Source organism: Apteryx rowi, unplaced genomic scaffold (assembly GCF_003343035.1).
Source record: "Apteryx rowi isolate R43461 unplaced genomic scaffold, aptRow1 scaffold_681, whole genome shotgun sequence".
Lineage (NCBI taxonomy): Eukaryota > Metazoa > Chordata > Aves > Apterygiformes > Apterygidae > Apteryx > Apteryx rowi.
The window spans coordinates 92,386-108,530 of NW_020450962.1; positions in this window are offsets into that span (position 1 = coordinate 92,386).

The following is a 16,145-nucleotide window of genomic DNA, read 5'->3' on the forward strand; positions in this document are numbered from 1 at the left end:
GATCTACGGTATAGCCATGATATGAGAAAATACCAGCTACTGGCTTTCAGGCTGAGGACCCAGACTTTGGGGCCTGAGAGTCAAAATCCATTTTGTGTCCGACTAAACTTGCAAACCTTGCTGCATGCAACCAGCTCATCTCTCCCTCTCTAGATAACCGTATTCTGGGTACAAGAGGAGGTGCTGACAACCAGTGCAGCTGTTCTCTGCTGGCCCTGACCATTCCCCATTGGATCCAGAAAGGAACAACGGTCATGTTCACCCTGTTCTTTAGCCCACTACTTTCATGCAAGGCCCATCTTCAATGCACATTGTTCACATCTCTTCTTCAACCCCCCAAGGACTTTGGTGGGAAAAGTGTCTTCCTCCTGTGGAAGGAACTGACCCCAAAGACCAACAAAACAGCTCAGGTAAGTGGTAGAGCTTGAAACTTCAATAGGATAAATCTTTAAAGGGATTAAAGGAGCCTGTGTCAAGATGGGCAGAGAAGACTTACTGAATGGTGGAATACCTTCAGCTTAGCTACTGAAACAAAGGAGAAGGGGCCTGTGGATGCCTGGGCATCTCTATTTGCATGGAGGCCAAAAAATCCCTGTCTCTGGGGCCAGCAAAGGACCTGGAAGGCTTACCTTGCACACATAGAGAAGGGAGCTGCCCAGGGCTGGAGAGAAGTTGTCTCTGTGGCATGCATGTCTGAAGCAGCAAGGGCCAGCTGCTCCCTAAAGGACAGGAAGCCAAGGGGACTACCACAGCTGGCAGTACAGGACCTTGCCAGTAAGGGCTCAGTCCCACAGTACCAGAGCAAGGTGAGCAGGACAGGCCCAAAGATCATGGCCAAGTTCAACCTAAAGTCCAGATTGCTAGGCAAGTTCATGGTGGTGAGGCAGATCCAAGGTCAAGCCAGGAAATCAGTCCATAGGTCAGGGTCAGGTCCAGTGATTGCCAGGCAGGTCTGGGATGACAAGGCAGGTCTGAGGTCAAGCCCAGAAGTCAGTCTGAAGGTTGGGGTCAGGATCAACAGGGTCCATAGCCAGGACAGACATGGCTGCAGCCAAGCTAGAGACCAGCACCCCTGCTACATAGCTCAGGCAGGGACTGAAGGCCCCAAACTGAGCTTAAATGGGTCTCCTGGGCCCATGGGCRTGGATGTGGGTGGAGGCCCCAGGTGAGGCTGGTCAGGGCCATTAAGACTTATCAGGGCCCTCAGGCCCTGGCAGTGGTGATAGTGTAGCGCCCAGAAGGCAATGCATGCAGGACTCAGAACCATCTTCCCAGGCAATGGGGACAGAAATGCATTTCCAAATATGAAATAATGAACTGCTAGGGCAACTAGGATGTGAAATATGTTCTTTGGGGCACTTCCAAAAAGACATCAGAGCGACTTCCCTATCATGGAACAGTATCCTAGCACAGACTGATGTGTTGATGGCTTTATTATGGAATGGTTTCTCTATACAAAGTAGAGTTAATACAAGAGTTAAAAAAACAAGGTGTATCATAGTACATCAGCAACCCCCCAGAAATCGCAAATTCAGAATAAAAGCCTGGGTCGTACCTTCCTTGAAGTGTGCACACGTGACTTTTTCAGGGTAGAGTTCTCTTTATTCTGACCTGCAGGCATGCATGTTACAGGTTTGAATACTGTCATCTAGTGGCTTTCTGACCCCTTGTTAATTCACCTGCTGAGATGTCTCCATTTACGATTGCAACAGCACTGTGTCAGCTTACTCCTCTAGGGGGACAACTCCTTGTTTACCTCATAGGTTTCTATAAGAAAGTGTCACGTATACTCTTCAGGCGTGTTCTTATCCACCATCACAAAATTAATTTTAAATGAACAGAAAAATGTGTCAGCACAGGCACTGTAAAACTGTTTGTTTAAATATCCTTACATGTGTTTGCGTTGTCAAGGGGAAAGGTACGCTTGTAGGAAGCTAGTGAATGGCTCTTTTTTCATCGTTTTCAAAGTGTAACTAAATTTGGCAATATCAGCTAAACAAATTCCCCAGTATGCTCTCCCAGCTATCACAAATATACTGGGAACTGGGATATGGTGTGTATAACTTAGCAACATACCTAGCAACCATAACAAATAAAAACATTATGGTTCAACTTTTCATTAAAGGCTGTAACAGGATTAATAAGTGTTATGGAATGTGTGCTTGTGCTTTTGCTTAAGTAAAGATTCAAACTGTGATATAAATCTGTTAGATGAGAGGAGATAGCACCACACTAACATATGTGTTGCACTCCAATAATGTGCTTCTCAGAGATACTAGCTAGGTATGGTTGTAATAAAATTCAGTTTTTATCCAGAAGTTTAAAATAACTTTGTTGACATTCTCTTACATGTTTAACAAAATCACCAGTCTTTCACTGACATACATCTATCTCACGAGACTGAACTGGTTATTTACATGTAATGGCACTAGCGGTACCTACAAGAAGGGTTGGCAACCGTGCTCATAGGGTTGTCTAATGTGTTCCACTGTACAGAAATCCTCAAGATCCTGTTGTTGGGGCTCTCTGACGTCTGAATGTCTTGTGTCACGACACAGAAACTCATTGGGTGAGTAGGAGGGACACCCTTTGTGGCTCTCCAACAACCTCTTCAAATATGTCTCAAGAAAAAAACCACTCACTATCAGTCCCTCTTCACTGTGATGTGCTAGCCATGCCTTGTTTCACTACTGGAAAGCCAGGAAGGTCTTTAGCAGTGCAGATGTACTCCAGATTCTTGTGGGCCGCCAAAGGTCTGCCTGGGAAACAGCTGAAATAATGGGATGAGTTGGGATGTGCACGGGCAAGACTGTCTTACACAGGTTCTAGCGCATTCTTCTGACTGTGTTGCCATGGGCTTGAAAAGAGTCTCTCAGGAAAGCAGATGGAAAGAAGATGGTTCTTCAAGCCCTCAGACATATGCAGACCATGGCAACGTGACTCTGGAGACGGATCCGTAAGCATTGACAGGTGAAATCTCAGTCCTGCTGCCAATGCACCCAGCAGGAGGTGGAGGAGGAGGGGGATGAGAAAGCGCCTCTTCTCTTTTTAAGAAATACAGGAAATTGCAAACTTGTTTAAAAGTATTTTTCCAGGCTGCAAATGCATAGTTATTAAATGCCAGGCTCTTGGCTACTCCTGCAGCCTTAAGGATAACCTGGTGCCATGGGATCAAGGCCTTTCCCCCAGGCAATCTGAGGCTCTTTGCACAGCACTCAGGATGGCCAGCTCTGGGAGGCATTTTAGTGTACCAACCCATGCATTTAGTGAGTGGCTGTGGTCCTATTCACAGAGCAGAATCTATAACCCAGTCTGAGGCTCAATACCAAAAATTCAGCTTGATAGCAAAATTTTCTATTCCTATCTGAACGGGAAGGCTAAGAGAAAGAGCGACTCCATGAAGCTTTGTAAAGAAGCTTGGAGTGGGTTCAGACATGCTCTACACCTGCTCCAGGCCTCTCTCTCTAAGACAGTATTGCTCAAAGGATTCCCTTTTGTTTAACATTGCTGTGAATTCTCTCTCCAAAAGTGGAAACAGATCAGTGTAGGTCGGTTAGTAAAATACTCAAGAGGTCCAGGGCCATGGCCCATGTTAAGTCTTAAACAGTTTCTTTTGGAGCAAATTCTCATTTCAGTTCCTCTTTCCTTTTATGCACATTTCTGGGTCTTGTATGTTTTCTAAGCATTTCTATATATATTTAGATTTTTGGATTATTGCCTCCAAAATGATGTTGGGGATTTACTGTTAGACTTTAAGTGTCTAAACTGGTATTCATCCCTGATTGCCAAGAACATTGAAGTACTGTCTACCACACACAAGGGCTCTTCACCTTATATTAACTACACCTGCACTTCCTTCTTCATTGATTTCTTCATTACATTGGTGTATGACATAGAATGGGAAGGGTCCTGCTGGGTTAGCACATCCCATCTCCTTCTATTGCAGGCACCTAAATCATAGTCTTCTGCCTAAATTTGCCAAGTGCTACTGCCAAGCCAATTTGCTCTTTGACACTCGGGATTCCCTTTAGCCCCAGCTGATAAGAGATGGACAGAGCCTTAAGAGAGGAGCTACAATTGCAGTGCTGCTCAGATCTGTAGGACTTCAATTCTACCACAGACTTTGCTCTAATTGGGAGAGTTGGTGCAAGGTTAGCTCAGGCTTTAGCCATCCCACAAATGGCGACATAAAGCCCCAAAGGTGGCAGAGGAAAACAAAAATATTTCTACTAGCTCTAGCGGCTTAAGAGGCCAAATGATCTATGGGAAACCACATCTCCAAAGCAAATAAGCAAATAATTCAAGTACCCTTCAAGTGGTTCCTAAACTGGACCTTGCTATTTGAAAAAAAATATGCATCTGCTCTAACTTATATCAGCGAGGTCAGAAGAGCTGTACCAACCACCTTCACCACTCTGCATACTGATTCCCATGCCTTGGAGCCCCCTGTTCACCAGGCATCCCTTGATTTGCCTCATGTACCCTCCAAGAAGAGAAATCAAACCTTCCCCAGCCTGAAGGGGGGCAGTTTTCTGCCAGTGGAATGTGTTAAACCAGCTTGTGGAGCATGAGAACTAGCAGAAAGTAAGTGGTGGGAGCACACAGTGGGGCGTGGGGACGAGCATAGTGCGTGGGGCTTCTCCATCACAGTGTAACAGCTCCTGCTGTCCCGCCCTCTGCCCTGCTCTGTTGGAGATGCAGTACAGACTCCTGCCAGAAATACCTCCCATGATTTCCAGCTTGGTTGAAACCCTTATCAACAGGAAATACAAAACCCTTTGGAAACAAAGCAAAACACTGAAATGATTTAATTGAAAAATGACATCATCTGAACTCAGCTGGTGAGTTGGAAGTTCCTACCCTGCTGTTCTGTTCTCCCCATTGTATCTCCCTACTATATTCATACTTGATAGAAATGTCCTAAAATGCAAAATCCACACACAGAGATGGTCTCTAAAATTCAGGAGTGAGATTATTCCTGGCAGATTTTCCTGCCATGGTTTCATGAGCCAGGAAGGCAAAATAGGGAAAGAATGAGTGAATACCATCAATCCATCCCCTTCTTCTACAGCAGTCATTTTCCTTTTCATTTATATTCATCAAGAGAGACTGTTGACACTCCCTGTATCCCCCAGATTGTTTTCCAACATGTCAGGAGATATTTTTTTCCATGGAGGTTTTGCTTAAGTTCACCTCTCAGGGTGAAAGATATCTGCAGGACCCTTAACCTGGACCTGCAGATGCACTTGCTAGAAATGAGACAAAGACTCATAGAATTACAGAGCAATGTTGGTGGCCCAACCCTCCCCACCCAAAGCAGGGCTAACCCCAAAGCTAGGTCCTACTTCAAAGCTGGAGGAGGTTGTCAGGGCCTTGTCCAGTAGAGCTGTGAACTTCTCCAGGGACGAGAGGTCCTACAGCATCTCTGAGCCCCTGCTCCAGTGTCTAACCACCCTCATGGGGAAATTGTTTTTCCTGATACCTACTTAGAGTTTACCTTGTTGCAGCTGGTGTTTGTTGCCTCCCATCCTTTCACTCTGCACCTCCAGGGAGAGCCTGGACCTGCCTCTGTTATAACCTCCCACTAGGTAATCCTCAGCCAGAGGGGTTGTTTTGGGACAGCCATGGGTGGGAGGGGACAGCCAAGAGAAGTGGGCTGTGCCCTCCGTTGGGACATGAATATGTCCACGTACTGTTGACGGGGGCACATCTGATTCATGGGACTTCTCCAGAGAGATGCAGCCAGCATGGTTTCTCTCAACGCTTTCTGTCTTTCATGGAGTCCGCTTCAGGACCTGCAACCCGGGCTTAGCTTCAGTGTACTCCAGAATGGGCCAAGAGATAGCTTCCCCATACCTCGGGGCTTTCCGGGGCTACCGAAATAATACTCCAAGCCAAAGCCTGGGAATAGAGGCCAGGGAGGGCCCCTGCCCGTGTGAATCAGGAGAAGAAAAATGTTGTTCTGGACAAATGCAACAGTTTGTGGCTCTTGCCAGGGATAGAGTGGTTGTCAATTGGTACATGTGTCTTGTTTGGTGGCTGGGTACCCCAGGGAAGGGCCTTAGTTCCCAAATTCCCACTCCCCAGCACACACAGGCAGCTCCAAGATGCTCTCAGTCACTGCACACCTGGACTGGAACAGGCTCTGCTTCTATTATTGTGAGTCAAAGATAATTCCCCAAGTTGGTTTATTGAACCTCAGTCTTCATGTATCTGACCCCGCACACATTTTGTCACTGGCATATGTTAAGCACGTGGGTTAGCTTCCACCAGATCAAGCTTCTATTCTGCTTTAGAAGGAGCTGAAGAAATTTCTGTATGCAGGACACAACATGTGGCTCTGAGCTGTGGCTTCCATTCGGTTGCCTCAGACTCAACTGGGAGACAAGAAAAAGGACCTTGCAAACAAGTGACAGCAAATTGTGAACACATTAGGTGGAGGATTCAGCCCTCAGCAGAGTGCTCTGTCCTGCATTTACATAGAGGAGGACACAAGGCAGCCAGTGGCTTAAAATGATGAATTCAAGAGCCAGCAGCAGATACCACTGAGAGAGCTGAACTTGTTATTCTTGGTAGAAGCTTCTTCCTATAAATAACAGCAGCAGCATCTGTCTCGGAGAGCCTGGCCAGAGAGGAAGGCTGGGGACAACTTTAGTGGATTAGACAGGTATGTGGGGCCTGTCTCTGATTCCTGGGTCCATGTGTGATGTAGGGCAAATGTCTCCTGGTTCTGTGCGTAACAGGGTGTGAGGGTTTCTGCCAGTGGCTCTGCATGTGCTTAAGAGCAAGAAGCACCTTGTACAGCATCTTGCACAAGGTCTCATTGTTGCTGTGTTGTGTTCTCTCATCTCGGTTCTTTTTATGTGACTTTTGCTGAGACCTGGAGGCAGAAGGCTTCATTAGAGGGAAGTATGGTACATGATTCCTATGACTGCTGACCTCCTGTGAGAATGTGTCTTCTTCCACCAAGAAGCAAGATGCAGAGAGACAACCCATGGCACTGGGGTACTCCACGCTGTCACAAAAATAGAGACTTAAAAATAAGGATAAGCAGGATTTTAGAAGTTCAGCTCTTAAGTTTAAACTTAGGTGGGGTTGGTGGGCTCACTGCTGCCTTTCCATCTGGACTGATGTTGGCTGAGCATTTGTCTTTGGCCAAGGCAAGGAAAAACTCAGGGATGCTCAAAAGTTTGAACAGTCAGTAAGGAAAGGCCACAGCAGGAGTTCATTTTGGAAAGAGGAAGGCAAGCAGAAGGACAAAATGGAACATAAAGTTGTGGTCCCCCACCCTCACTCATGCCTTGAGTTTCAGTCCTTGTCTACTCTCCCAAGGTAAGAGAGGAAAGGGAGAGCTTTCACACACAGACCCAAGAAATTCAAAGATATTGCATTTATTTTGTTGTATTAAGTCCCTCCATGAGTCCAAACATCCTCTTTGGTATCTCTGAAACTGGGATATTTAGATCTAGTCAGCACTGTTGCACAGTCTACACCACTGAAAAACTTTAAAAGAAGTTGACCCACACGTTTGAGGATGGACATTTTACCCAAAAGAGGTTTCACATAAGCCTCACTGTCCCTCCATGGCTTCCATTTGCACAGTGACACTGAGGGCAGCCACAAAGGAGTCAAAGGCTCCCCAAGGTACTGAGAACCTGTTACTTAAGACTGGCAACAAGAACTTGGCTGGTGTTGCATAGCATCCCTCCGAGACCACCTCCATGTGAGGTCTTGAGCATGGGCCACAGCAAAGGGTGTGTTTCCAGGATTTGTCACAGCTTCAGGTTCATGCCCTTGAAGCATGAGAGAAATTACTGCCTGGGGACCACGCGTCTGATAGAGCCCGTGACTCACTTCTGTGAGTCATCAGAAGCATTTTCCTGGTGTTTCTGGATCATTACCAACAGTTTATTTTGTTTGCAGTCTCATATACTCCTACATGACAATTATTTATGCTTTTCAAGCTCTGAAGGGCAGATCCTTTGCAGGGCAGGAAATGGTGCAATTTTGACTTACGGCAATTAGGATCTGGGCGTTATACTATCACCAGCTTGCCTCCTTGATCCCTGGAAACTGCCTCTCATCTGGCTCTCTACCTCTCCGTGCATCTCCTTTTGCCCCAGTGAGAGACATTGCAGTTACCCAGCCTTCCTGTACTACCACAGACTCATGGTGTGCCAGGGACCATGTCAAAGCATACCAAGAGGGAACGGTTCTTGCATCAGCTTCACTCTAGAGAAAGGAAGGAGGAAAAAGAGATCACGTGCAGCAGATGTTAATGACGTGGTTTTGCTCTTTGCTGAAAGAGTCAGGTGCTGTGATTGAGCGCAGTATGCTACCAGAAGAGGCTGTACTATTAAATCTGGTTTTGCTGCTACATAAAAAGTACCATACCAATAACAGAACAACCTCCTCCTTTTCCACTCCTGTCCAGCTCTGCCAAGGGAGATCTAACAGGTATTTGTGCCCAGTTTGCAGACTTTCTGATATCCTCCTTAACCATTTCTTGATGGGGATGTGTCTGGTGCATCTCTCCCAGAGGGCAGGGCAGGCTGGTAACACATGTCTCATAGCAGGGAGATGGCACATATAGGAGATACACGTGGGAACAGGCCCTTATCAGGTGGAAGAAAGGAAACTCAGGTCCTCTGCAGGATGTAGAGTGCGGTAGGACTTTTTCGTGCCCGTGGCTGTAGTCCTGCCCCAAATTCCTCTGCAGCAGCCACTGCCTCTCCCTACAGCCTGGAGAGACGGGCTCTGAGACCTTTCAGTGGGAGCTGGGATTACTCTAATTGTGTGCTGGAGAGGGAGAGGGCCAGAGATTAACCCTGTTAGTAGATACTCTGCATTGTTGCTGGTGACGGTATCCTAAGCAACACTCCTTCTGTTAGACAAGGCAGCCGCTTGTGAATTTAAGCTAATTGAAATGCCTGCCTCATGTGACTTGGCCAGGGCAGCTGGGCCCCAGAGCAATTCTCCACTCTGGTGGGCAGGCTCCTTCTGCTGGGATTGCCCTGCCTGACTGACATAAGGTGCTGTGGGACCATGGTTCAGGGCAGTGCTGGTGTGGGTGCTGTGACTTCCCCATGCCAGCCCCCAGCAGGATGATGCTCCAGGCTGGGGCTGGTCTGCTGAGCAGCATGGGCACCAGCCAGCCTGCCCTGCTTGGCCCAGGAAGAGTTTGTTTCCTGAGGGACAGAGAGCTCTCATCAGCTGGTTGGGGTGAGTGACAGTGTCCCTGGGGGTTGTGGCCACTTTGGGGTTTGGACAGGGTGGCCATGCTCTCCCAGAGCATGCAGAGCACATCTGGAGTCAAATGCATTGGGGGACCACTTGTTTTTGGCATGTGTATGGGAGGCAGAGTCAAATCTAGCTATTTCTTGGGCTCTGAAATGTTATTATCCCTAAGAGAAGTTATATTTACCAGGGCCTGAAGAGCTTCTCACTGCACATTCCAGTCTCAATAGATCTGCAAGATGCTGGAGTCACTGCTGTAGGGGATGGATTCTCCTTTAGTCAGCTCAGATGCTGTCCCAGAGGTTTCCAGCCTCATCCAGAGACTGGAGAGCCAACCTTAAAACATTTCTGGGTCTTAAAAAGAGATCTGCAGCCAGCCAATGCTAGGAGATGATGCCTGAGCTTCTCAGCTCAGCTCCTGGCCCTTGAGGCAGGTCGGGAAGGTCTGGGAGGACAGAGTCTGCCTTGGAACCCCCCCGTGGTGGCTTAGAGACTCTCCTGTCTGCCTCCTGGCAGCTGTCTATCGCAGGAGTCCTGGGATGTCCTGTCTCTTTTTGAAGAGGGGAAACCAGTTCATCCTGGCTTTAGAACTTGGGAAAATGTCAATGCAGTATTATAGTACAAGGAAAACCTCCAACACAAAGGTTCAAACACCCATCTCTAACTTCTTTTAGTCAGTTAAAGCGTCAGATGGAAACTATTCTGCCTTGTCAGAAGCTTGTTCTCTTACAGGCTCCTGTTTCTCAGGCAGTAACCACAATCGCAGAGCTCAGCAGGCCAGTTGCAGTGGTGTGTTTCGCCAGCTCTGCACAGCCCTGCGTGACTCACAGAGCAGGACTCAGGCTTTGCCATCATTTGACATCTGTGGAAAAACACTCCTCGGAAATCAAGCTGATGGCTGGGTTTTTTTCTGGCCCCCAAAGGACTACATTTAKGTTGACAGTTGCTAGGAAAATGCGGATTTCCTATATTTTGATACTTGCTGCATCACTTGTATCGCAGCAAAGCTTGCAAGCACCAATTACAAGGAGGATATCTGCTGCCATTGCTGCTAGAAAGAACCAGTCCCTGCCAGGGAAAGAACATGATTAATATAAACAAGATCAGCGGTACAAAAAGAAAAAGAAAAGAAAAAAAATAATGTCATGGTCCCTCTTCACAGAGCCTCAGACCAACATCTCCTTGGGTCTGAGGCATCTTTTTCCTCCACCAGCAGATGGCATAGGCCCAGTAAAGAGGCCAGTTCCCTTCCAGCGACCCCACTGGTGCTGGGTACCGTTCAAAGAGCTAAAGAAGAATGTGCTTTGTTGTCCAATGGTTTCTGCCACAGTCAATGGCAGCAAAACTGAACCTTGCAGGCGCAGCAGTTTTTGGGTACTAGAACATGATGCTACACTCAAAATCTTGTGATAGGCGAAAGGAAATTCACCTGATATGCGGAGCCAAGAGTTTATTGTTAATCTAATTAATGTCTTCACAGTCAAATCAAAATGCAGCAGTTATTATTTTCAGTTCTTCTGACTCCAAAGGTCAATGGTGTTGGTCATCCTAATGATCAAAGTGGAAATTATGACAAGTATTTGGCATCCTGAGCTTTTTGCCAGGAGCAGTATGATGCTTATTGTGGGGTTGTGTCTTCCTTGGTCCTGGATCTGCTTAGGGTTAGTTGTATGCATTTTCTAACAGTGTCAGCATACTTGCACTTCCTACACTTGTTTCCAGTTCCTTGCTACACTATTTTTCAGTCCTCTTTGTTATCCCTAGAATCAGTTTCCCTAATACCAGTATCCTTAAAACCAGGACTGACTCACAGATTTGCCTTCCTGCAGTGATCAGGGACTTACCACTGGGATTTGCATTCCCAGTTTGGGCTCTGGTATTATCCAGTGCCTGCACTCTGCTACCATCGCGTTTTATTTCACAGACGTCAACAGTTCACTCTGCACAGAATAAATACTTGTTATTATTACCTACATATTAACAACAGGCCTTACACCACACAAGCGCACCAGACTAAAGCAAATTTAGGCTAGATAACTGCTGTTACATCTGGAATCACCTCAGGCTACGGCAAGTCTGGAGACCCTGCACTGTCAAGTCAATGCAGAGCTTATGGTCTTTTGCTAGTAATGGCAAAATTATATTTCTTGTGCTCCAATGTGTTACCCATCCTCCTGGTCTCTAGAACCTGTCAACCCAACCTCATCTCCCTCCAGGGACTTTTCCTCTCTGTATCAACAGCCTACAACATCCCATAGGAGAGTGGTAGGGGCACCTTGACTCCACGTGGGTGGAAAACAAGACACACAGTAGTTTTAGGGTTGTTTGTGCCCATGGCCCAGCTCTGTGAAGCTGTGAAAAATGTATTTCTCCTTATTTTCCTTGTTCTGAGTAATATTGGATTGGTTACGGTGAGGATCTTTGCAGACACCCCATCTCCAGGCTGGGGGGAGTCAAGGAGTCCTTTTCACTGTGGCATCCATCAAGATAGGGATGTGACAGCTTTGGAGGCCATCTCCCACCACTCTTTCCCCAGCATCTTGCAGCTTTGAGGTCTGGCTGGGCCCCACCAAGAAAGCTTTCCCATGGTGTCTGTGGAGAAGTTCTTTGCACCGTGTCTCTTCCTGAGCCATCCCTGGAGTCCCAGAGAGACAGCATGAATTTCAAGGGTGCTCTTCATCAGAGACCCACTTCTGCCTGGCCTCTGATATAGCTCTGCCTGCTCATCTCTCAGATCTCTCTTCAGTAACCAGAACTGCCTCTTTTTTATTGATGCAGGGGGGAACGACCTGGCAGGTTTTGGCTGTGTTCACTTCTCTGAGGTGAAGGAAATATTCCTTATGCCTGCCAGAAGGGAACTTGCAGCGAGACACACAGCTGTTGAACGCCTGCTTTGTAAGCAACAGGCCTCACATGAGATCAGGGGTGGCTGGACCTGCATTTTCAGTTTCAGAAAACCAAACAGCTGTTTGTGGAAAAAAGGAGACAGAGTGTCCCTGGCATGGCAGCCTGAAGGGACTCCTCATCTCTGACAGGTGGAGAATGGAAAACAGGGCTGGCCCTGGGTCCAGAGTGGCAAGTCAGTGGGAAACATTTGCCATGATTTTCCCTGCTCCAGGGATGGGACGTAGGCTGGTAACTGAGCTCAGACACCATGTGGCAGAGTCACGAAGGAGACGAGACATGTTCTCTTGGAGTTTCTGTGCATTTCCTAAGTGTTGGTCTCTGGAAGTCCATCAGGGTGTGAGCTGGTTATTTTTTAGCATTATCTCTTCCCTCTTGGGATATGTTGAACTGTAGGGCTTCTGTTGGGATTGGCTTGTAGGGTCAGTGACTGACACAGCTGGGCAGGGACATCTCGAGGTCTCTGATCTAAACCTCTGCTCAGAGCAGGACCAACTTAATTCGGTTGTCATGGGGCTGTGTCCAGCTGAGGTTTGAATATCTCCCAGGACTGAGAACCTGTAGCCTCTCTGAGTCCCACTTACTGGGTTAGACAACCCTCATGGTGAACTAATATCCTAATATCTGTTACACAAACTGGATATTGGATCAGTCTTCTCTTTGGCTTTTCTTGGCCAAGGGTCCCAGCGAAGCGCCTCGCTTCCCCTGCTGAGCTGAATACACACGACTTCTGCTAGCCCTGAGCCTGTCCAAACCAAGGGTCTGTGGGTAGCACATCCCTGAGCAAAGGGATTTCTTTATCATGCCTAAAACACTGCGACAGCATGTTGCAGAAGCATTTCAAAGTAGGCCATGCAGCCACAGCAGGGTGGACCCTGCTCCAACAAACCACAGGCTTCTGAGCCACCAGATCTGTAGTCTTATTCTTTTTCATAACTTAGTTTTCTTTCCCCAAAGCTGCCTGTCCTCAGCTTTTCCTACAAAAGCCCCCTCTCCTCTCAATGCAGCTCCTTCCCTGGAGTCTTAGGGGTTCCCATCTGAGCCCCTTCCTTCTGTCCTCATACTGGATTTTCTTATTTTTTCCCCCCCATCCAGGAAAAACGAAACCCTTAAAATAATATTTATAAGTACTTTCACATTTTCATTTCTCTGGACAAACATTAGCCCTGCTCTGCTCAGTGGCAGAGCCCAGTAGTGTTGACTTCCCCGTAACGCTGGTAATGACTTCCCCTGGCTGCTCGGCTTGCAGACTTGCTGACTCCAGGCTTGGGAGACATGTGCACACATATTCCACAAAAGCCCTCTCTCTCTCCCGCTGCCGCTTGCTCACACATGCGCTTTCATTGCCAAGCCATCGGTAGCAGCAGCTGGAGTGTCTGGGCCCGGCCCGCGGGCTTCATGGATTTAGAGCCGTTTTGCAGGGGACTGCAGGAATTCGAGCCGAGTTTCTGCTCCGCTTGTAGTTTTAAGTTACTGGACAACAGYGTTGCTGGTAGTCAGCAAACCTGCGTGCCTTGAAACTCCCTCCAGCCAGACAGGTTTCTGAGCTCTGGGACAGCAACAGGCTCTATAAAAACATGAAATGCTGGAGACCATCCATGCCACTGCCCTCATCGGTTTATAGCCCACTTTTGGAACAGACCTAGGTACTAACACTTCTGCATTACAGCCTGGGAATGCAAAATGACCCAGGAAAGCAGTTGCTTTCTCCTGCAAAGGACAAAGCTCTCAGGAGCTGATTTTTGGTTTTGCTAAGAGTGAAAGTAATTCCAAGTCCTGCTCCAATCTGTGGGATGTTTCCCCCCCTCCCCGTTTGCTTGGGCCACAAAGCAGTGCAAAGGCTTTGTGCGAGGACAGCAGGGAGAGGAGAAGGAAGGAGACCAAATCTCAACAGTCCCCTAGGCAAGAAGTCAAAGACTCGTTTGCTCACAGGAATGGACCAAAGAGCAAAGGAGAAAGTAGAAAACATCTGCCTGGCACTGTTTGACTCCCCAATGCACCTGCATGGTGAACATGTGTGTGCAGCAGTGGCCCCCCCACCCAGTTGCTGAAGGGACAGAGGGGTGGAAAAAGCACAGGGACAAATGATCCTGTGGCCCAGGGTCTGCGTAAGGAAGGACTGCACAGACAAGGACACCTCAGCCCTGGAAAGCCTGAACGAGGAGATCAAGGGGCTCCTGAGGGGCAATTTTAAACAAGCAGAGGAGGCACCTTTGTGAGCTGTGGCATTCCTCCGTGGGGCTTCTTGCTGCAGGATGCTGCAAATGCTAAGAGCTAGTGTTGAGTTCAGCAAGCAGCCACACCAGTTAGTGAAAGAAAAGGCCCCAGTGAGGGCTAGTCCATACAAAGTCTTCGCCCTTGCCACCCCAGGTACCTAGCCTGCAAATAGGAGGGGTGGCAGGGAAGCAGGCTGAGGACATATGTTACTGCCTGCTTGCCCTTGTGCTTCTCTTATTGGACCCTGCCAGAAGCAGCAGCCTAGACCAGAGGTTCAGAGATTTTTGCAGACAGCAAAAAACCCCCAGCAAAGCCAGCAAGCTCCCACAGAAATGCCCCTTCTGGTGACCACAAGCCAAAACAACAGGGAAAGACATCCAGGTTTGGACAAAACAGGAATAACATGAGAAATGGGCTGACGGGCCATCCCCGCATTGACAGCTAGGTCTGCATCCATCATCGTTCAAAAGTTTCCCTGGTATTTATGAGGGGTCACAGAGGACCCCTCTGGTTCAGACCAGGCCTGGGGACATTGCTTTTTGGAGGAGGCCACCTTGGTGCTTGGGGCCATCCTGGCAGCACATCCCTTGGGGGAGGCCAAAGCAGACAGGGGAGCATGGGTGGCTGTGTGCCCGCTGGAGTGGATGCGCATGGGATGGGCTGCGGGTCTCCGAGGAGAAGGACAGAGTCAGAGAGGAAGGCTGGAGATCACTAGGGAAGCCTTTGACCTTAGAAAGCCACCAAGCACTTTTGGTTGGGATGTTACCTGAGAGAAAGGCCTGGAACCAGAAGCAAAGAGACTCTTGTTTGGTTCATACCATGGTCAGAAAAGCAGCTCTCCATGAAGGGAAACCTGAGCTACAAAGTGACATTTCTTGCAGGTCTGACCCTCAAGCGCAGGCTTGTTCCAGTTACCAGCTGCTTGTTACTGTGTGTGGGGAAACCATTCACACCAAGGCTTCTCATTAGGATGGGTGCAACAGGATTGCAGTAATCATTTTTGCAAAAGCAACTATAAAAGCAAGCACATTGCACTTGATAAATAAGCCATAAACATTTATGGCTTTTGTTTTCCCACCAGTGATTTTTGGTAATGTACACACAAGTGCAATTGCTGCTCCCAAGGATACAGCTAACTGCCTTTGTATCATTATTTTCTTATGTAACATACTAATTTAAAACACACATTGGGCTTAGCTTGCAAGTATATCTTCTCTTTATTTCCTGGACAAAACAAGAATTGGCTGGGATCTAGTTAGCTTCAAGGAAAATGTTATTATTTGCTACTCTGGGGTATCACAAGATGCAGGCACATGGTGGAGTTACACAGAAGCATGGCGACATTTCCTGTTTATTCTCTATTCCTCTTTGAGCAATTCCTAACATTATCTTCTGATTTTAATCACGGATGCGCACTGAGCCAATATTTCCAAAATATGACACAGAAAGACTGCCAGATCTCCCTTATGAGCAGCTGATTTCGGATCTTTCTGAATGTTGGCAGAGGTAAAGTTGGTTTTCCCAGACGAGCGATTCCATATACCAAACTTTCTGTCCCCCCCCCCCCACAACCCTCCTAGTATCATTAGATCCTCCCTCAGCTACTTGCAGAGAGTCTTGCCAGAGGGGCAATTATTCAGGGTAGTAAAAACCAAAACTATTCAGATTCCAGCTCAGTTATGAATATAGAGAATAGTACAGGCCCTGCCAGAGATCACTGTGCAGTTCCCGCTTGCCATCACCCTCCCTCATAAAGACCGATGACTCAAAGGCTATTCTTTCTCTGC